This window comes from Pan paniscus, chromosome Y (assembly GCF_029289425.2).
Source record: "Pan paniscus chromosome Y, NHGRI_mPanPan1-v2.0_pri, whole genome shotgun sequence".
Lineage (NCBI taxonomy): Eukaryota > Metazoa > Chordata > Mammalia > Primates > Hominidae > Pan > Pan paniscus.
The window spans coordinates 14,038,254-14,059,836 of record NC_073273.2 but is presented as its reverse complement, the minus strand read 5'-3'; positions in this window follow the sequence as shown (position 1 = coordinate 14,059,836).

Here is a 21,583-nt window from a genome sequence, read left to right as displayed (position 1 = left end):
TTTTCCACCATAGGCCTCAAAGCACTCCAAATGTCCACTTGCAGATAGTAGAAAAAGGGGGTTTCCAAACTGCTCAATCAAAAGTAAGGTTCAGCTTTGTGAGATGAATGCATATATCACAAAGAATGTTGTGAGAATGCTGCTGTCTCCTTTTTATGTGAAGACGTTTCCTTTTCCACTGTAGGCCTCAAACCGCTCCAAATGTCCATTTGCAGATTCTACAAAAAGAGTGCTTCAAAGCTACTCAATCAAACGAAGGTTCAAATCTGTGAGATGAATTCTCACGTCACAAAGAAGCTTCTCAGAATGCTTCTCTCTAGATATTATGATAGGGAGATATTTCTTTATCCACCACAGCCCTCAAAGAGCTCCAAATGTCCACTTTCAGATTCTACAAAAAGAATGTTACAAAGCTGCTCAATCAAAAGAAAAGTTCAACACTGTGTGATACGAAAGCACACATCACATTGGAGTTTCTCATAGTGCTTCTGCCTAGTTGTTACATGAAGACGTTTCGTTATCCACCATAGGCCTTGAAGCGCTCCAAATGTCGCCTTACAGATTCTACAAAAAAGAATTTAAAAATTCCTCAATGAAAAGTAAGGTTCAACTCTGTGAGAAGAATGACACATCACAAAAAGTTTGTCAGAGTGCTTCTCTCTATGTGTTGTGAGAAGATATTTCCCTTTCCGTCAGAGGCCTCAAACCTCTGCAAATATCCACTGGAAAATTCTACAGATAGAGTGTTTCAAAGTTGCTCAGTGAAAAGAAAAGTTCAATCCTGTGAGTTGAATGCACACATCACAAAGGAGTTTGTCACAATGTTTCTGTCTAGTCTTTGTGTGAAGATATTTCCTTGTCCACCATAGGCCTCAAAGCAATCCAAAAGGTCCACTTTCAAATTCTACAAAAAGTGTGTTCCAAACTGCTCAATGAAAAGCAAGGTTCAACTCTGTGAGATGAATGTACACATCACAAAGCAGTTTGTCAGAATGCTTCTCTCCAGTTTTATTGTGAAGATATTTCCTTTTCCACCAGGGGCCTCAAAGCGATCCAAATGTCCACTTGCAGATTTCATAAAAAGAGTGTTTCAAAGCTGCTCAGTCAAAAGAACAGTTCAAATCTGTGAGATGAATGCTCACATTACAAAGAAGTTTGTGAGAATTCTTCTGTCTAGTTATTATGTGGAGATACTTCGTTATCCACCAGAGGCCTCAAAGCCCTCCAACTATCCACCTGCAGATTCTACAAAAAGAGTGTTTCAAAACCGCTCAATGAAAAGTAAGGATCCACTCTGTGAGATGAATGCACACATCACAAAGAAGTTTGTCAGAATGCTTCTGTCTAGGTTTTATGTGAAGATAGTTCCTTTTCCTCCACAGGCCTCAAAGCGCTTCAAATGTTCACATGCAAATTCTACAAAAAGAGGGTCTCAAAGCTGCTCAATCAAAAGAAAGGTTCAACTCTGTGAGATTAATGCACACATCAGAAAGAGGTTTGTCAGAAGGCTTCCATGTAGTTTTTATGTGAATATATTTCTTTTGCGAACCTAGGCCTCAAAGCGCTTCAAATGTCCACTTGCAGATTCTACGAAAAGTGTTTCAAAATGGCTCAATTGAAAGTAAGGCTTAACTCTGTGAGATTAATGCACACACCACAAAGAAATTTGTCAGAATGCTTCTGTCTCATTCTTATGTGAAGATATTTTCTTTTCCACCATAGGCCTCAAAGCACTTCAAATGTCCACTTGCATATATTACAAAAGTGGTCTTTCGAAGATGCTCAATCAAAAGTAAGGGTCAAGTCTGAGAGATAAATGCACACATCCCAAAGGAGGCTCTCAGAGTGCTTCTGTCTCGTTTTTATATATAGATATTTCCTTTTCCACCGTAAGCCTCAAAGCACAACAAATATCCACTTGCAGATTCTACAAAAAGAGTGTTTCAACATTGCTTAATCAAAAGAAAGGTTCAACTCTGTGAGATGAATGCGCACATCACAAAGAAGTTTGTCAAAATTCTTCTGTCAAATGTTTATGTGAAGATACTTCCTTCTCCACCTTAGGCTTCATAGCGTTCCAAATCTCCACTTGCAGATATTTCCTTTTCTGCAATAGGCCACAAAAGGCTCCAAATGTCCACTTCCAGGTTCCACTAAAAGAGCATTTCGAAGCTGGTCAATCAAGAAGGAGGTTCAACTCTGTGAGATGAATGCACACATCCCAAAGATGTTTTTCGGAATGCCTCCATCTAATTTTTATATGAAGATATTTCCCTTTCCATGATAGACCTCAAACGGCTCCAAATGTCGACCCCCAGATTCTACAAAAAGAGTGTTTCATAACTGCCGAATGAAAATTAACTTTCAACTCTGTGAGATGAATGCGCACATGAAAAAGAAATTTGTCAGTATACTTCTGTCTAGTTCTTATGTGAAGATATTTCCTTTTCCACCGTAGGCCTCAAAGCGTTCCAAAGGTCCACTTGTAGACTCTGCCAATAGAGTGTTTCAAAACTGTTCAATGAAAAGTAAGGTTCAACTCTGTGAGATGAATGCACACATCACATAGAAAACTTCTCAGATAGCTTCTGTGTAGCTGTGATATGAAGATATTTCGTTATCCACCGTAGTCCTCCGAGCACTCTAAATGTCCACTTGCAGATGCTACAAAAGAGTGTTTCAAAACTACTCAATGAAAAGCAAGTTTCAGCCACGTGAGATGAATGCATGCATCACAAAGTAGTTTGTGAGAATGCTTCTGTCTAGGTTTTTTGTGAATGAATTTTCTTTCCAGCCAAGGCCACAAAGAGCTCCAAAAATCCACTTGCAGATTCCCCAAAGGAAGGTTTCAAAACTGCTCAATGGAAAGGAAGGTTCAACTCTGTGAGATGAATGTACACATCACAAAGTAGTTTGTCCAAATCCTTTTGTCTAGTTTTAATGTGGAGATATTTCCTTTTCAACCTTAGGCCTCAAAGCACTCCAAACGTCCACTTTCGGATTCTACAGAAAGACTGTTTCGAAACTAGTCAATCCAAAGCAAGGTTCAACTCTGTGAGATGAATACACATGTCACAAGAAATTTCTCAGAATGCTTCTTTCTTGTTCTTAGCTGAAGATATATCCTTGGCCACAATAGACCTCAAAGCACTCCAAATGTCCACATGCAGATCATTCAAAAAGGGTGTTTCAAAACTGCCCAATAAAAAGTAAGTTTTCACTCTGTGTGATAAATGCACATATCAGAAAGAAGGTTGTCAGAATGCTTCTGTCTAATTTTTGTGTGAAGATATTTCCTTTTCCACCATAGGCCCCAAACCTCCCAAATGCCTACCTGCAGATACTACAGAAAGAGTGTTTCAAAGCTGCTCAATCAAAAGATAGTTTCAACTCTGTGAGACGAATGCCCACATCACAAAAGAGCTTGTCAGAATGCTTGTGTCTAGTTCTTATGGGAAGATATTTCCTTTACCACCATAGCCCTCCAAGCGCTCAAAATGTCCACTTGCAGATTCTACGAAAACAGTGTTTCAAAACTGTTCAACGAGAGTAAGGTTCAACTCTGTGGGATGAATGCACACATCACAAAGAAATTTGACAGAATCCTTCTGTCTACTTCTTAAGGGAAGATATTTCCTTTTCCACCATAGGCCTCAAAGAACTCCAAATGTCCAATTGCAGATAGCAGAAAAAGGGGGTTTCCAAACTGCTCAATCAAAAGTAAGGTTCAGCTTTGTGAGATGAATGCATATATCACAAAGAATGTTGTGAGAATGCTTCTGTCTCCTTTTTATGTGAAGACGTTTCCTTTTCCACTGTAGGCCTCAAACCGCTCCAAATGTCCATTTGCAGATTCTACAAAAAGAGTGCTTCAAAGCTACTCAATCAAACGAAGGTTCAAAACTGTGAGATGAATTCTCACGTCACAAAGAAGCTTCTCAGAATGCTTCTCTCTAGTTATTATTATATGAAGATATTTCGTTATCCACCGTAGGCCTCAAAGAGCTCCAAATGTCCACTTTCAGATTCTACAAAGAGAATGTTTCAAAGCTGCTCAATCAAAAGAAATGTTAAACTCTGTGTGATATGAAAGCACACATCACATTGGAGTTTCTCATAATACTTCTGCCTAGTTATTGACTGAAGACATTTCGTTATCCACCATAGGCCTTGATGCGCTCCAAATGTCACCTTGCAGATTCTACAAAAAAAGGAGTTAAAAATTCCTCAATGAAAAGTAAGGTTCAACTCTGTGAGAAGAATGGCACATCACAAAAATTTTGTCAGAGTGCTTCTGTCTAGTTGTTATGTGAAGATATTTCCTTTTCCGTCAGAGGCCTCAAACCTCTGCAAATATCCATTGGGAAATTCTACAGATAGAGTGTTTCAAAGTTGCTCAGTCAAAGAAAAGTTCAACTCTGTGAGTTGAATGCACACATCACAAAGAGTTTGTCTCAATGCTTCTGTCTAGTCTTTATGTGAAGATATTTCCTTTTCCACCATAGGCCTCAAAGCAATCCAAATGTCCACTTTCAAATTCTACAAAAGTGTGTTTCAAAACTGCTCAATGAAAAGCAAGGTTCAACTCTGTGAGATGAATGTACACATCACAAAGAAGTTTGTCAGATTGTTTCTCTCCACGTTTATTGTGAAGATATTTCCTTTTCCAACAGAGGCCTCAAAGCGATCCAAATGTCCACTTGCAGATTTTATAAAAATACTGTTTCAAAGCTGCTCAGTCAAAAGAACAGTTCAACTCTGTGAGACGAATGCTCACATTACAAAGAAGTTTGTGAGAATTCTTCTGTCTAGTTATTATGTGAAGATATTTCGTTATCCACCAGAGGCCTCAAAGCCCTCCAAATATCCACCTGCAGATTCTACAAAAAGAGTGTTTCAAAACTGCTCAATGAAAAGTAAGGATCAACTCTGTGAGATGAATGCACACATCACAAAGAAGTTTGTCAGAATGCTTCTGTCTAGTTTTTAGGTGGAGATATTTCCTTTTGCTCCACAGGCCTCAGAGCGCTTCAAATGTTCACATGCAAATTCTACAAAAAGAGGGTTTCAAAGCTGCTCAATCAAAAGAAAGGTTCAACTCTGTGAGATGAATGCACACATCAGAAAGAAGTTTGTCAGAAGGCTTCCATCTAGTTTGTATGTGAATATATTTCTTTTTCGACCCTAGGCCTCCAAGCGCTTCAAATGTCCACTTGCAGATTCTACGAAAAGTGTTTCAAAATGGCTCAATGGAAAGTAAGGTTTAACTCTGTGAGATTAATGCACACACCACAAAGAAATTGGTCAGAATGCTTCTGTCTCCTTCTGATGTGAAGATATTTTCTTTTCCACCATAGGCCTCAAAGCACTTCGAATGTCCACTTGCATTTATTACAAAAGTGGTCTTTCAAAGATGCTCAATCAAAAGTAAGGGTCAAGTCTGAGAGATAAATGCACACATCCCAAAGGAGGCTCTCAGAGTGCTTCTGTCAAGTTTTTATTTGAAGATATTTCCTTTTCCACCGTAGGCCTCAAAGCACAAAAAGTATCCACTTGCAGATTCTACAAAAAGAGTGTTTCAAGATTGCTTAATCAAAAGAAAGGTTCAACTCTGTGAGATAAATGCACACATCTCGAAGAAGTTTGTCAAAATGCGTCTGTCTAATTTTTATGTGAAGATATTTCCTTTTCCACCTTAGGCTTCATAGCGTTCCAAATGTCCACTTGCAGATTCTACAAAAAGAGTGTTTCACAACTGCTCAATCACAAGAAAGTTGCAATCTATGAAATAAATTCACACATCACAAAGAAGTTTGTCAGAAGGCTTCTGTCTAGTTTTTATGTGAAGATATTGCCTTTTCCACCATAGGCCTCAAAGCGCTCCAAAGGTCCACTAGCAGATTCTACGAAAAGAGTGTTTCAAAGCTGCTGAATCAAAGGAAAGATTCAACTCTGTGAGATGAATGCAGATATCACAAATAAGTTTCTCAGAATGCTTCTGTCTAGTTATTATATGAAGACATTTCGTTTTCCAACAAAGGCCTCAAAGCGCTCCAAATGACTACTTGCAGATTCTACAAAAAGAGTGTTTCAAAACTGCTCAATGAAAATTAAGGTTCAACTCTGTGAGATGAATGCACATATCACAAAGAAATTTGTCAGAATGCTTCTGTCTTGTTCTTATGTGAAGATATTTAATTTTCCATGATCGGCCTCAAAGCACTCCAATTATCCACTTTCCTATAGTACAAAAAAAGTCTTTCAAACTGCTCAATCACAAGTAAGGTTCAACTGTGTGAGATGAATGCACGTATCACAAAGACAGTTTTCAGAATGCTTCTGACTAGTTTGTATGTGAAGATATTATCTTTTCCACCATAGGCCTCAAAGCACAACAAATGTCCGTTTGCAGATTCTACAGAAAGAGAGTTTCATGACTGTTCAATCAAAAGAAAAGTTCAACTCTTTGACATGAATGCACATATCACAAAGAAGTTTTTCAGAATGCTTCTGTCTAGTTTTTACATGAAGATATTTCCCTTTCTACCATAAGCCTCAAAGCACTCCAAATGTCCACTCCCAGATTCTACAAATGGAGTGTTTCAAAGCTGGTCTATCAAAAGAAATGTTCAACTCTCTGAGATGTATGCACACATCACAGAGAAGTTTGTCAGAATGCTTCTGTCTAGTTTTTATGTGAAGATATTTCCTATTGAACCATAGGCCTGAAAGTGCTCCAAATGTCCCCTTGAAGATTCTAGAAAAAGAGTGTTTCAAAGCTGCTCAATCCACAGAAATATTCAACGCCACGAGATGCATGCACACATCCAAAGGAGTTTGTCAGAATGCTTCTGTCTAATTTTTATTTGAAGGTATTTCCTTTTCCACCATAGGCCTCAAAGTGCTCCAAATGTCCACTTCCAGATTCTACTAAAACAGTGTTTCCAAACTGGTCAATGAAAAGAAATGTTCAACTCTGTGAGATGAATGCACACAGCATAAAGAAATTTGTCAGAATGCTTCTGTCTACTTTTTACGTGAAGATATTTCCTTTTCCGCAATAGGCCACAAAAGGCTCCAAATGTCCACTTCCAGGTTCTACTAAAAGAGCATTTCGAAGCTGGTCAATCAAAAGAAAGGTTCAACTCTGTGAGATGAATGCACACATCACAAAGATGTTTTTCAGAATGCCTCCATCTAACTTTTATATGAAGATATTTCCCTTTCCGTGATTGGCCTCAAAGTGCTCCAAATGTCGTCATCCAGATTCCACAAAAAGAATGTTTCATAACTGCTCAATGAAAATTAACTTTCAACTCTGTGAGATGAATGCGCACACGAAAAAGAAATTTGTCAGTATGCTTCTGTCTAGTTCTTATGTGAAGATATTTCCTTTTCCACCCTAGGCCTCCAAGCGTTCCAAAGGTCCACTTGTAGATTCTGCCAAAAGAGTGTTTCAAAACTGTTCAGTGAAAAGTAAGGTTCAACTCTGTGAGATGAATGCACACATCACATAGAAAGCTTCTCAGATAGCTTCTGTCTAGCTGTGATATGAAGATATTTCCTTATCCACCGTAGGCCTCAGAGCACTCGAAATGTCCACTTGCAGATGCTACAAAAGAGTGTTTCAAAACTACTCAATGAAAAGCAAGGTTCAGCCCCGTGAGATGAATGCATGCATCCCAAAGTAGTTTGTGAGAATGCTTCTGTCTAGGTTTTTTGTGAATGTATTTCCTTTCCAGCAAAGGCCTCAAAGTGCTCCAAAAATCCACTTGCAGATTCCCCAAAGGAAGGTTTCAAAACTGCTCAATGGAAAGTAAGGTTCAACTCTGTGAGATGAATGTACACATCACAAAGTAGTTTGTCAAAATCCTTCTGTCTAGTTTTAATGTGAATATATTTCCTTTTCGTGTTTCAAAACTGGTCAATCCAAAGTAAGGTTCAACTCTGTGAGATGAATACACATATCACAAGAAATTTCTCAGAATGCTTCTGTCTAGTTCTTAGGTGAAGATATTTCCTTTGCCACAATAGACCTCAAAGCAGTCCAAAAGTCCACATGCAGATCATTCAAAAAGGGTGTTTCAAAACTGCTCAATAAAAAGTAAGGTTTCACTCTGTGTGATAAATGCACATATCACAAAGAAGGTTGTCAGAATGCTTCTGTCTAATTTTTGTGTGAAGATATTTCCTTTTCCACCATAGGCCCCAAACCTTCCAAATGCCTACTTGCAGATTCTGCAGAAAGAGTGTTTCAAAGCTGCTCAATTGAAAGATAGTTTCAACTCTGTGAGACGAATGCACACATCACAAAGAAGCTTGTCAGAATGCTTGTGTCTAGTTCTTATGGGAAGATATTTCCTTTACCACCATAGCCCTCCAAGCGCTCCAAATGTCCACTTGCAGATTCTACGAAAACAGTGTTTCAAAACTGTTCAACCAGACTAAGGTTCATCTCTGTGAGATGAATGCACACATCACAAAGAAATTTATCAGAATCCTTCTGTCTACTTCTTAAGTGAAGATATTTCCTTTTCCACCATAGGCCTCAAAGCACTCCAAATGTCCATTTTCAGATAGTAGAAAAAGGGGGTTTCCAAACTGCTCAATCAAAAGTAAGGTCCAGCTTTGTGAGATGAATGCATATATCTCAAAGAATGTTGTGAGAATGCTTCTGTCTCCTATTTATGTGAGGACGTTTCCTTTTCCACTGTAGGCCTCAAACCGCTCCAAATGTCCGTTTGCAGATTCTACAAAAAGAGTGCTTCAAAGCTACTCATTCAAACGAAGGTTCAAATCTGTGAGATGAATTTTCACGTCACAAAGAAGCTTCTCAGAATGCTTCTCTCTAGTTATTATTATACGAAGTCATTTCGTTATCCACCATAGGCCTCCAAGAGATCCAAATATCCACTTTCAGATTCTACAAAAAGAATGTTTCAAAGCTGCTCAATCAAAAGAAAAGTTAAACTCTGTGTGATACGAAAGCACACATCACATTGGAGTTTCTCATAATGCTTCTGCCTAGTTATTACATGAAGACGTTTCGTTATCCACCATAGGCCTTGAAGCGCTCCAAATGTCATCTTGCAGATTCTACAAAAAGAGTATTTAAAAATTCCTCAATGAAAAGTAAGGTTCAACTCTGTGAGAAGAATGCACACATCACAAAAAGTTTGTCTGAGTGCTTCTGTCTACTTGTTATGTGAAGATATTTCCTTTACCGTCAGAGGCCTCAAGCCACTGCAAATATCCACTGGGAGATTCTACAGAGAGAGTGTTTCAAAGTTGCTCAGTCAAAAGAAAGGTTCAACTCTGTGAGTTGAATGCACACATCACAAAGGAGTTTGTCACAATGCTTCTGTCTAGTCTTTATGTGAAGATATTTCCTTTTCCACCATAGGCCTCCAAGCAATCCAAAGGTCCACTTTCAAATTCTACAAAAAGTGTGTTTCAAAACTGCTCAATGAAAAGCAAGGTTCAACTCTGTGAGATGAATGTACACATCACAAAGAAGTTTGTCAGAACGCTTCTCTCCAGTTTTATTGTGAAGCTATTTCCTTTTCCACCAGAGGCCTCAAAGCGATCCAAATGTCCACTTGCAGATTTGATAAAAGTACTCTTTCAAAGCTGCCCAGTCAAAAGAACAGTTCAACTCTGTGAGACGAATGCTCACATTACAAAGAAGTTTGTGAGAATTCTTCTGTCTAGTTATTATGTGAAGATATTTCGTTATCCACCAGAGGCCTCAAAGCCCTCCAAATATCCACCTGCAGATTCTACAAAAAGAGTGTTTCAAAACTGCTCAATGAAAAGTAAGGATCAACTCTGTGAGATGAATGCACACATCACAAAGAAGTTTGTCAGAATGCTTCTGTCTAGTTTTTAGGTGGAGATATTTCCTTTTGCTCCACAGGCCTCAAAGCGCTTCAAATGTTCACATGCAAATTCTACAAAAAGAGGGTTTCAAAGCTGCTCAATCAAAAGAAAGGTTCAACTCTGTGAGATGAATGCACACATCAGAAAGAAGTTTGTCAGAAGGCTTCCATCTAGTTTGTATGTGAATATATTTCTTTTTCGACCCTAGGCCTCCAAGCGCTTCAAATGTCCACTTGCAGATTCTACGAAAAGTGTTTCAAAATGGCTCAATGGAAAGTAAGGTTTAACTCTGTGAGATTAATGCACACAACACAAAGAAATTGGTCAGAATGCTTCTGTCTCCTTCTGATGTGAAGATATTTTCTTTTCCACCACAGGCCTCAAAGCACTTCGAATGTCCACTTGCATTTATTACAAAAGTGGTCTTTCAAAGATGCTCAATCAAAAGAAAGGGTCAAGTCTGAGAGAGAAATGCACACAGCCCAAAGGAGGCTCTCAGAGTGCTTCTGTCAAGTTTTTATTTGAAGATATTTCCTTTTCCACCGTAGGCCTCAAAGCACAACAAATATCCACTTGCAGATTCTACAAAAAGAGTGTTTCAAGATTGCTTAATCAAAAGAAAGGTTCAACTCTGTGAGATGAATGCACACATCTCGAAGAAGTTTGTCAAAATGCGTCTGTCTAATTTTTATGTGAAGATATTTCCTTTTCCACCTTAGGCTTCATAGCGTTCCAAATGTCCACTTGCAGATTCTACAAAAAGAGTGTTTCACAACTGCTCAATCACAAGAAAGTTGAAATCTATGAAATAAATTCACACATCACAAAGAAGTTTGTCAGAAGGCTTCTGTCTAGTTTTTATGTGAAGATATTGCCTTTTCCAACATAGGCCCCAAAGCGCTCCAAATGTCCACTAGCAGATTCTACGAAAAGAGTTTCAAAGCTGCTGAATCAAAGGAAAGATTCAACTCTGTGAGATGAATGCAGATATCACAAATAAGTTTCTCAGAATGCTTCTGTCTAGTTATTATATGAAGACATTTCGTTTTCCAACAAAGGCCTCAAAGCGCTCCAAATGACTACTTGCAGATTCTACAAAAAGAGTGTTTCAAAACTGCTCAATGAAAATTAAGGTTCAACTCTGTGAGAAGAATGCACACATCACAAAAAAGTTTGTCTGAGTGCTTCTGTCTACTTGTTATGTGAAGATATTTCCTTTTCCGTCAGAGGCCTCAAGCCACTGCAAATATCCACTGGGAGATTCTACAGAGAGAGTGTTTCAAAGTTGCTCAGTCAAAAGAAAGGTTCAACTCTGTGAGTTGAATGCACACATCACAAAGGAGTTTGTCACAATGCTTCTGTCTAGTCTTTATGTGAAGATATTTCCTTTTCCACCATAGGCCTCCAAGCAATCCAAAGGTCCACTTTCAAATTCTACAAAAAGTGTGTTTCAAAACTGCTCAATGAAAAGCAAGGTTCAACTCTGTGAGATGAATGTACACATCACAAAGAAGTTTGTCAGAACGCTTCTCTCCAGTTTTATTGTGAAGCTATTTCCTTTTCCACCAGAGGCCTCAAAGCGATCCAAAGGTCCACTTGCAGATTTGATAAAAGTACTCTTTCAAAGCTGCCCAGTCAAAAGAACAGTTCAACTCTGTGAGTCGAATGCTCACATTACAAAGAAGTTTGTGAGAATTCTTCTGTCTAGTTATTATGTGAAGATATTTCGTTATCCACCAGAGGCCTCAAAGCCCTCCAAATATCCACCTGCAGATTCTACAAAAAGAGTGTTTCAAAACTGCTCAATGAAAAGTAAGGATCAACTCTGTGAGATGAATGCACACATCACAAAGAAGTTTGTCAGAATGCTTCTGTCTAGTTTTTAGGTGGAGATATTTCCTTTTGCTCCACAGGCCTCAAAGCGCTTCAAATGTTCACATGCAAATTCTACAAAAAGAGGGTTTCAAAGCTGCTCAATCAAAAGAAAGGTTCAACTCTGTGAGATGAATGCACACATCAGAAAGAAGTTTGTCAGAAGGCTTCCATCTAGTTTGTATGTGAATATATTTCTTTTTCGACCCTAGGCCTCCAAGCGCTTCAAATGTCCACTTGCAGATTCTACGAAAAGTGTTTCAAAATGGCTCAATGGAAAGTAAGGTTTAACTCTGTGAGATTAATGCACACACCACAAAGAAATTGGTCAGAATGCTTCTGTCTCCTTCTGATGTGAAGATATTTTCTTTTCCACCATAGGCCTCAAAGCACTTCGAATGTCCACTTGCATTTATTACAAAAGTGGTCTTTCAAAGATGCTCAATCAAAAGAAAGGGTCAAGTCTGAGAGAGAAATGCACACAGCCCAAAGGAGGCTCTCAGAGTGCTTCTGTCAAGTTTTTATTTGAAGATATTTCCTTTTCCACCGTAGGCCTCAAAGCACAACAAATATCCACTTGCAGATTCTACAAAAAGAGTGTTTCAAGATTGCTTAATCAAAAGAAAGGTTCAACTCTGTGAGATGAATGCACACATCTCGAAGAAGTTTGTCAAAATGCGTCTGTCTAATTTTTATGTGAAGATATTTCCTTTTCCACCTTAGGCTTCATAGCGTTCCAAATGTCCACTTGCAGATTCTACAAAAAGAGTGTTTCACAACTGCTCAATCACAAGAAAGTTGAAATCTATGAAATAAATTCACACATCACAAAGAAGTTTGTCAGAAGGCTTCTGTCTAGTTTTTATGTGAAGATATTGCCTTTTCCACCATAGGCCTCAAAGCGCTCCAAATGTCCACTAGCAGATTCTACGAAAAGACTGTTTCAAAGCTGCTGAATCAAAGGAAAGATTCAACTCTGTGAGATGAATGCAGATATCACAAATAAGTTTCTCAGAATGCTTCTGTCTAGTTATTATATGAAGACATTTCGTTTTCCAACAAAGGCCTCAAAGCGCTCCAAATGACTACTTGCAGATTCTACAAAAAGAGTGTTTCAAAACTGCTCAATGAAAATTAAGGTTCAACTCTGTGAGAAGAATGCACACATCACAAAAAAGTTTGTCTGAGTGCTTCTGTCTACTTGTTATGTGAAGATATTTCCTTTTCCGTCAGAGGCCTCAAGCCACTGCAAATATCCACTGGGAGATTCTACAGAGAGAGTGTTTCAAAGTTGCTCAGTCAAAAGAAAGGTTCAACTCTGTGAGTTCAATGCACACATCACAAAGGAGTTTGTCACAATGCTTCTGTCTAGTCTTTATGTGAAGATATTTCCTTTTCCACCATAGGCCTCCAAGCAATCCAAAGGTCCACTTTCAAATTCTACAAAAAGTGTGTTTCAAAACTGCTCAATGAAAAGCAAGGTTCAACTCTGTGAGATGAATGTACACATCACAAAGAAGTTTGTCAGAACGCTTCTCTCCAGTTTTATTGTGAAGCTATTTCCTTTTCCACCAGAGGCCTCAAAGCGATCCAAATGTCCACTTGCAGATTTTATAAAAGTACTCTTTCAAAGCTGCCCAGTCAAAAGAACAGTTCAACTCTGTGAGTCGAATGCTCACATTACAAAGAAGTTTGTGAGAATTCTTCTGTCTAGTTATTATGTGAAGATATTTCGTTATCCACCAGAGGCCTCAAAGACCTCCAAATATCCACCTGCAGATCCTACAAAAAGAGTGTTTCAAAACTGCTCAATGAAAAGTAAGGATCAACTCTGTGAGATGAATGCACACATCACAAAGAAGTTTGTCAGAATGCTTCTGTCTAGTTTTTAGGTGGAGATATTTCCTTTTGCTCCACAGGCCTCAAAGCGCTTCAAATGTTCACATGCAAATTCTACAAAAAGAGGGTTTCAAAGCTGCTCAATCAAAAGAAAGGTTCAACTCTGTGAGATGAATGCACACATCAGAAAGAAGTTTGTCAGAAGGCTTCCATCTAGTTTGTATGTGAATATATTTCTTTTTCGACCCTAGGCCTCCAAGCGCTTCAAATGTCCACTTGCAGATTCTACGAAAAGTGTTTCAAAATGGCTCAATGGAAAGTAAGGTTTAACTCTGTGAGATTAATGCACACACCACAAAGAAATTGGTCAGAATGCTTCTGTCTCCTTCTGATGTGAAGATATTTTCTTTTCCACCATAGGCCTCAAAGCACTTCGAATGTCCACTTGCATTTATTACAAAAGTGGTCTTTCAAAGATGCTCAATCAAAAGAAAGGGTCAAGTCTGAGAGAGAAATGCACACAGCCCAAAGGAGGCTCTCAGAGTGCTTCTGTCAAGTTTTTATTTGAAGATATTTCCTTTTCCACCGTAGGCCTCAAAGCACAACAAATATCCACTTGCAGATTCTACAAAAAGAGTGTTTCAAGATTGCTTAATCAAAAGAAAGGTTCAACTCTGTGAGATGAATGCACACATCTCGAAGAAGTTTGTCAAAATGCGTCTGTCTAATTTTTATGTGAAGATATTTCCTTTTCCACCTTAGGCTTCATAGCGTTCCAAATGTCCACTTGCAGATTCTACAAAAAGAGTGTTTCACAACTGCTCAATCACAAGAAAGTTGAAATCTATGAAATAAATTCACACATCACAAAGAAGTTTGTCAGAAGGCTTCTGTCTAGTTTTTATGTGAAGATATTGCCTTTTCCACCATAGGCCCCAAAGCGCTCCAAATGTCCACTAGCAGATTCTACGAAAAGAGTTTCAAAGCTGCTGAATCAAAGGAAAGATTCAACTCTGTGAGATGAATGCAGATATCACAAATAAGTTTCTCAGAATGCTTCTGTCTAGTTATTATATGAAGACATTTCGTTTTCCAACAAAGGCCTCAAAGCGCTCCAAATGACTACTTGCAGATTCTACAAAAAGAGTGTTTCGAAACTGCTCAATGAAAATTAAGGTTCAACTCTGTGAGAAGAATGCACACATCACAAAAAAGTTTGTCTGAGTGCTTCTGTCTACTTGTTATGTGAAGATATTTCCTTTTCCGTCAGAGGCCTCAAGCCACTGCAAATATCCACTGGGAGATTCTACAGAGAGAGTGTTTCAAAGTTGCTCAGTCAAAAGAAAGGTTCAACTCTGTGAGTTGAATGCACACATCACAAAGGAGTTTGTCACAATGCTTCTGTCTAGTCTTTATGTGAAGATATTTCCTTTTCCACCATAGGCCTCCAAGCAATCCAAAGGTCCACTTTCAAATTCTACAAAAAGTGTGTTTCAAAACTGCTCAATGAAAAGCAAGGTTCAACTCTGTGAGATGAATGTACACATCACAAAGAAGTTTGTCAGAACGCTTCTCTCCAGTTTTATTGTGAAGCTATTTCCTTTTCCACCAGAGGCCTCAAAGCGATCCAAAGGTCCACTTGCAGATTTGATAAAAGTACTCTTTCAAAGCTGCCCAGTCAAAAGAACAGTTCAACTCTGTGAGTCGAATGCTCACATTACAAAGAAGTTTGTGAGAATTCTTCTGTCTAGTTATTATGTGAAGATATTTCGTTATCCACCAGAGGCCTCAAAGCCCTCCAAATATCCACCTGCAGATTCTACAAAAAGAGTGTTTCAAAACTGCTCAATGAAAAGTAAGGATCAACTCTGTGAGATGAATGCACACATCACAAAGAAGTTTGTCAGAATGCTTCTGTCTAGTTTTTAGGTGGAGATATTTCCTTTTGCTCCACAGGCCTCAAAGCGCTTCAAATGTTCACATGCAAATTCTACAAAAAGAGGGTTTCAAAGCTGCTCAATCAAAAGAAAGGTTCAACTCTGTGAGATGAATGCACACATCAGAAAGAAGTTTGTCAGAAGGCTTCCATCTAGTTTGTATGTGAATATATTTCTTTTTCGACCCTAGGCCTCCAAGCGCTTCAAATGTCCACTTGCAGATTCTACGAAAAGTGTTTCAAAATGGCTCAATGGAAAGTAAGGTTTAACTCTGTGAGATTAATGCACACACCACAAAGAAATTGGTCAGAATGCTTCTGTCTCCTTCTGATGTGAAGATATTTTCTTTTCCACCATAGGCCTCAAAGCACTTCGAATGTCCACTTGCATTTATTACAAAAGTGGTCTTTCAAAGATGCTCAATCAAAAGAAAGGGTCAAGTCTGAGAGATAAATGCACACAGCCCAAAGGAGGCTCTCAGAGTGCTTCTGTCAAGTTTTTATTTGAAGATATTTCCTTTTCCACCGTAGGCCTCAAAGCACAACAAATATCCACTTGCAGATTCTACAAAAAGAGTGTTTCAAGATTGCTTAATCAAAAGAAAGGTTCAACTCTGTGAGATGAATGCACACATCTCGAAGAAGTTTGTCAAAATGCGTCTGTCTAATTTTTATGTGAAGATATTTCCTTTTCCACCTTAGGCTTCATAGCGTTCCAAATGTCCACTTGCAGATTCTACAAAAAGAGTGTTTCACAACTGCTCAATCACAAGAAAGTTGAAATCTATGAAATAAATTCACACATCACAAAGAAGTTTGTCAGAAGGCTTCTGTCTAGTTTTTATGTGAAGATATTGCCTTTTCCACCATAGGCCTCAAAGCGCTCCAAATGTCCACTAGCAGATTCTACGAAAAGAGTGTTTCAAAGCTGCTGAATCAAAGGAAAGATTCAACTCTGTGAGATGAATGCAGATATCACAAATAAGTTTCTCAGAATGCTTCTGTCTAGTTATTATATGAAGACATTTCGTTTTCCAACAAAGGCCTCAAAGCGCTCCAAATGACTACTTGCAGATTCTACAAAAAGAGTGTTTCAAAACTGCTCAATGAAAATTAAGGTTCAACTCTGTGAGAAGAATGCACACATCACAAAAAAGTTTGTCTGAGTGCTTCTGTCTACTTGTTATGTGAAGATATTTCCTTTTCCGTCAGAGGCCTCAAGCCACTGCAAATATCCACTGGGAGATTCTACAGAGAGAGTGTTTCAAAGTTGCTCAGTCAAAAGAAAGGTTCAACTCTGTGAGTTCAATGCACACATCACAAAGGAGTTTGTCACAATGCTTCTGTCTAGTCTTTATGTGAAGATATTTCCTTTTCCACCATAGGCCTCCAAGCAATCCAAAGGTCCACTTTCAAATTCTACAAAAAGTGTGTTTCAAAACTGCTCAATGAAAAGCAAGGTTCAACTCTGTGAGATGAATGTACACATCACAAAGAAGTTTGTCAGAACGCTTCTCTCCAGTTTTATTGTGAAGCTATTTCCTTTTCCACCAGAGGCCTCAAAGCGATCCAAATGTCCACTTGCAGATTTGATAAAAGTACTCTTTCAAAGCTGCCCAGTCAAAAGAACAGTTCAACTCTGTGAGTCGAATGCTCACATTACAAAGAAGTTTGTGAGAATTCTTCTGTCTAGTTATTATGTGAAGATATTTCGTTATCCACCAGAGGCCTCAAAGCCCTCCAAATATCCACCTGCAGATTCTACAAAAAGAGTGTTTCAAAACTGCTCAATGAAAAGTAAGGATCAACTCTGTGAGATGAATGCACACATCACAAAGAAGTTTGTCAGAATGCTTCTGTCTAGTTTTTAGGTGGAGATATTTCCTTTTGCTCCACAGGCCTCAAAGCGCTTCAAATGTTGACATGCAAATTCTACAAAAAGAGGGTTTCAAAGCTGCTCAATCAAAAGAAAGGTTCAACTCTGTGAGATGAATGCACACATCAGAAAGAAGTTTGTCAGAAGGCTTCCATCTAGTTTGTATGTGAATATATTTCTTTTTCGACCCTAGGCCTCCAAGCGCTTCAAATGTCCACTTGCAGATTCTACGAAAAGTGTTTCAAAATGGCTCAATGGAAAGTAAGGTTTAACTCTGTGAGATTAATGCACACACCACAAAGAAATTGGTCAGAATGCTTCTGTCTCCTTCTGATGTGAAGATATTTTCTTTTCCACCACAGGCCTCAAAGCACTTCGAATGTCCACTTGCATTTATTACAAAAGTGGTCTTTCAAAGATGCTCAATCAAAAGAAAGGGTCAAGTCTGAGAGATAAATGCACACAGCCCAAAGGAGGCTCTCAGAGTGCTTCTGTCAAGTTTTTATTTGAAGATATTTCCTTTTCCACCGTAGGCCTCAAAGCACAACAAATATCCACTTGCAGATTCTACAGAAAGAGTGTTTCAAGATTGCTTAATCAAAAGAAAGGTTCAACTCTGTGAGATGAATGCACACATCTCGAAGAAGTTTGTCAAAATGCGTCTGTCTGATTTTTATGTGAAGATATTTCCTTTTCCACCTTAGGCTTCATAGCGTTCCAAATGTCCACTTGCAGATTCTACAAAAAGAGTGTTTCACAACTGCTCAATCACAAGAAAGTTGAAATCTATGAAATAAATTCACACATCACAAAGAAGTTTGTCAGAAGGCTTCTGTCTAGTTTTTATGTGAAGATATTGCCTTTTCCACCATAGGCCTCAAAGCGCTCCAAATGTCCACTAGCAGATTCTACGAAAAGACTGTTTCAAAGCTGCTGAATCAAAGGAAAGATTCAACTCTGTGAGATGAATGCAGATATCACAAATAAGTTTCTCAGAATGCTTCTGTCTAGTTATTATATGAAGACATTTCGTTTTCCAACAAAGGCCTCAAAGCGCTCCAAATGACTACTTGCAGATTCTACAAAAAGAGTGTTTCAAAACTGCTCAATGAAAATTAAGGTTCAACTCTGTGAGAAGAATGCACACATCACAAAAAAGTTTGTCTGAGTGCTTCTGTCTACTTGTTATGTGAAGATATTTCCTTTTCCGTCAGAGGCCTCAAGCCACTGCAAATATCCACTGGGAGATTCTACAGAGAGAGTGTTTCAAAGTTGCTCAGTCAAAAGAAAGGTTCAACTCTGTGAGTTGAATGCACACATCACAAAGGAGTTTGTCACAATGCTTCTGTCTAGTCTTTATGTGAAGATATTTCCTTTTCCACCATAGGCCTCCAAGCAATCCAAAGGTCCACTTTCAAATTCTACAAAAAGTGTGTTTCAAAACTGCTCAATGAAAAGCAAGGTTCAACTCTGTGAGATGAATGTACACATCACAAAGAAGTTTGTCAGAACGCTTCTCTCCAGTTTTATTGTGAAGCTATTTCCTTTTCCACCAGAGGCCTCAAAGCGATCCAAATGTCCACTTGCAGATTTTATAAAAGTACTCTTTCAAAGCTGCCCAGTCAAAAGAACAGTTCAACTCTGTGAGTCGAATGCTCACATTACAAAGAAGTTTGTGAGAATTCTTCTGTCTAGTTATTATGTGAAGATATTTCGTTATCCACCAGAGGCCTCAAAGACCTCCAAATATCCACCTGCAGATCCTACAAAAAGAGTGTTTCAAAACTGCTCAATGAAAAGTAAGGATCAACTCTGTGAGATGAATGCACACATCACAAAGAAGTTTGTCAGAATGCTTCTGTCTAGTTTTTAGGTGGAGATATTTCCTTTTGCTCCACAGGCCTCAAAGCGCTTCAAATGTTCACATGCAAATTCTACAAAAAGAGGGTTTCAAAGCTGCTCAATCAAAAGAAAGGTTCAACTCTGTGAGATGAATGCACACATCAGAAAGAAGTTTGTCAGAAGGCTTCCATCTAGTTTGTATGTGAATATATTTCTTTTTCGACCCTAGGCCTCCAAGCGCTTCAAATGTCCACTTGCAGATTCTACGAAAAGTGTTTCAAAATGGCTCAATGGAAAGTAAGGTTTAACTCTGTGAGATTAATGCACACACCACAAAGAAATTGGTCAGAATGCTTCTGTCTCCTTCTGATGTGAAGATATTTTCTTTTCCACCACAGGCCTCAAAGCACTTCGAATGTCCACTTGCATTTATTACAAAAGTGGTCTTTCAAAGATGCTCAATCAAAAGAAAGGGTCAAGTCTGAGAGATAAATGCACACAGCCTAAAGGAGGCTCTCAGAGTGCTTCTGTCAAGTTTTTATTTGAAGATATTTCCTTTTCCACCGTAGGCCTCAAAGCACAACAAATATCCACTTGCAGATTCTACAGAAAGAGTGTTTCAAGATTGCTTAATCAAAAGAAAGGTTCAACTCTGTGAGATGAATGCACACATCTCGAAGAAGTTTGTCAAAATGCGTCTGTCTAATTTTTATGTGAAGATATTTCCTTTTCCACCTTAGGCTTCATAGCGTTCCAAATGTCCACTTGCAGATTCTACAAAAAGAGTGTTTCACAACTGCTCAATCACAAGAAAGTTGAAATCTATGAAATAAATTCACACATCACAAAGAAGTTTGTCAGAAGGCTTCTGTCTAGTTTTTATGTGAAGATATTGCCTTTTCCACCATAGGCCTCAAAGCGCTCCAAATGTCCACTAGCAGATTCTACGAAAAGAGTGTTTCAAAGCTGCTGAATCAAAGGAAAGATTCAACTCTGTGAGATGAATGCAGATATCACAAATAAGTTTCTCAGAATGCTTCTGTCTAGTTATTATATGAAGACATTTCGTTTTCCAACAAAGGCCTCAAAGCGCTCCAAATGACTACTTGCAGATTCTACAAAAAGAGTGTTTCAAAACTGCTCAATGAAAATTAAGGTTCAACTCTGTGAGAAGAATGCACACATCACAAAAAAGTTTGTCTGAGTGCTTCTGTCTACTTGTTATGTGAAGATATTTCCTTTTCCGTCAGAGGCCTCAAGCCACTGCAAATATCCACTGGGAGATTCTACAGAGAGAGTGTTTCAAAGTTGCTCAGTCAAAAGAAAGGTTCAACTCTGTGAGTTCAATGCACACATCACAAAGGAGTTTGTCACAATGCTTCTGTCTAGTCTTTATGTGAAGATATTTCCTTTTCCACCATAGGCCTCCAAGCAATCCAAAGGTCCACTTTCAAATTCTACAAAAAGTGTGTTTCAAAACTGCTCAATGAAAAGCAAGGTTCAACTCTGTGAGATGAATGTACACATCACAAAGAAGTTTGTCAGAACGCTTCTCTCCAGTTTTATTGTGAAGCTATTTCCTTTTCCACCAGAGGCCTCAAAGCGATCCAAATGTCCACTTGCAGATTTGATAAAAGTACTCTTTCAAAGCTGCCCAGTCAAAAGAACAGTTCAACTCTGTGAGACGAATGCTCACATTACAAAGAAGTTTGTGAGAATTCTTCTGTCTAGTTATTATGTGAAGATATTTCGTTATCCACCAGAGGCCTCAAAGCCCTCCAAATATCCACCTGCAGATTCTACAAAAAGAGTGTTTCAAAACTGCTCAATGAAAAGTAAGGATCAACTCTGTGAGATGAATGCACACATCACAAAGAAGTTTGTCAGAATGCTTCTGTCTAGTTTTTAGGTGGAGATATTTCCTTTTGCTCCACAGGCCTCAAAGCGCTTCAAATGTTCACATGCAAATTCTACAAAAAGAGGGTTTCAAAGCTGCTCAATCAAAAGAAAGGTTCAACTCTGTGAGATGAATGCACACATCAGAAAGAAGTTTGTCAGAAGGCTTCCATCTAGTTTGTATGTGAATATATTTCTTTTTCGACCCTAGGCCTCCAAGCGCTTCAAATGTCCACTTGCAGATTCTACGAAAAGTGTTTCAAAATGGCTCAATGGAAAGTAAGGTTTAACTCTGTGAGATTAATGCACACACCACAAAGAAATTGGTCAGAATGCTTCTGTCTCCTTCTGATGTGAAGATATTTTCTTTTCCACCATAGGCCTCAAAGCACTTCGAATGTCCACTTGCATTTATTACAAAAGTGGTCTTTCAAAGATGCTCA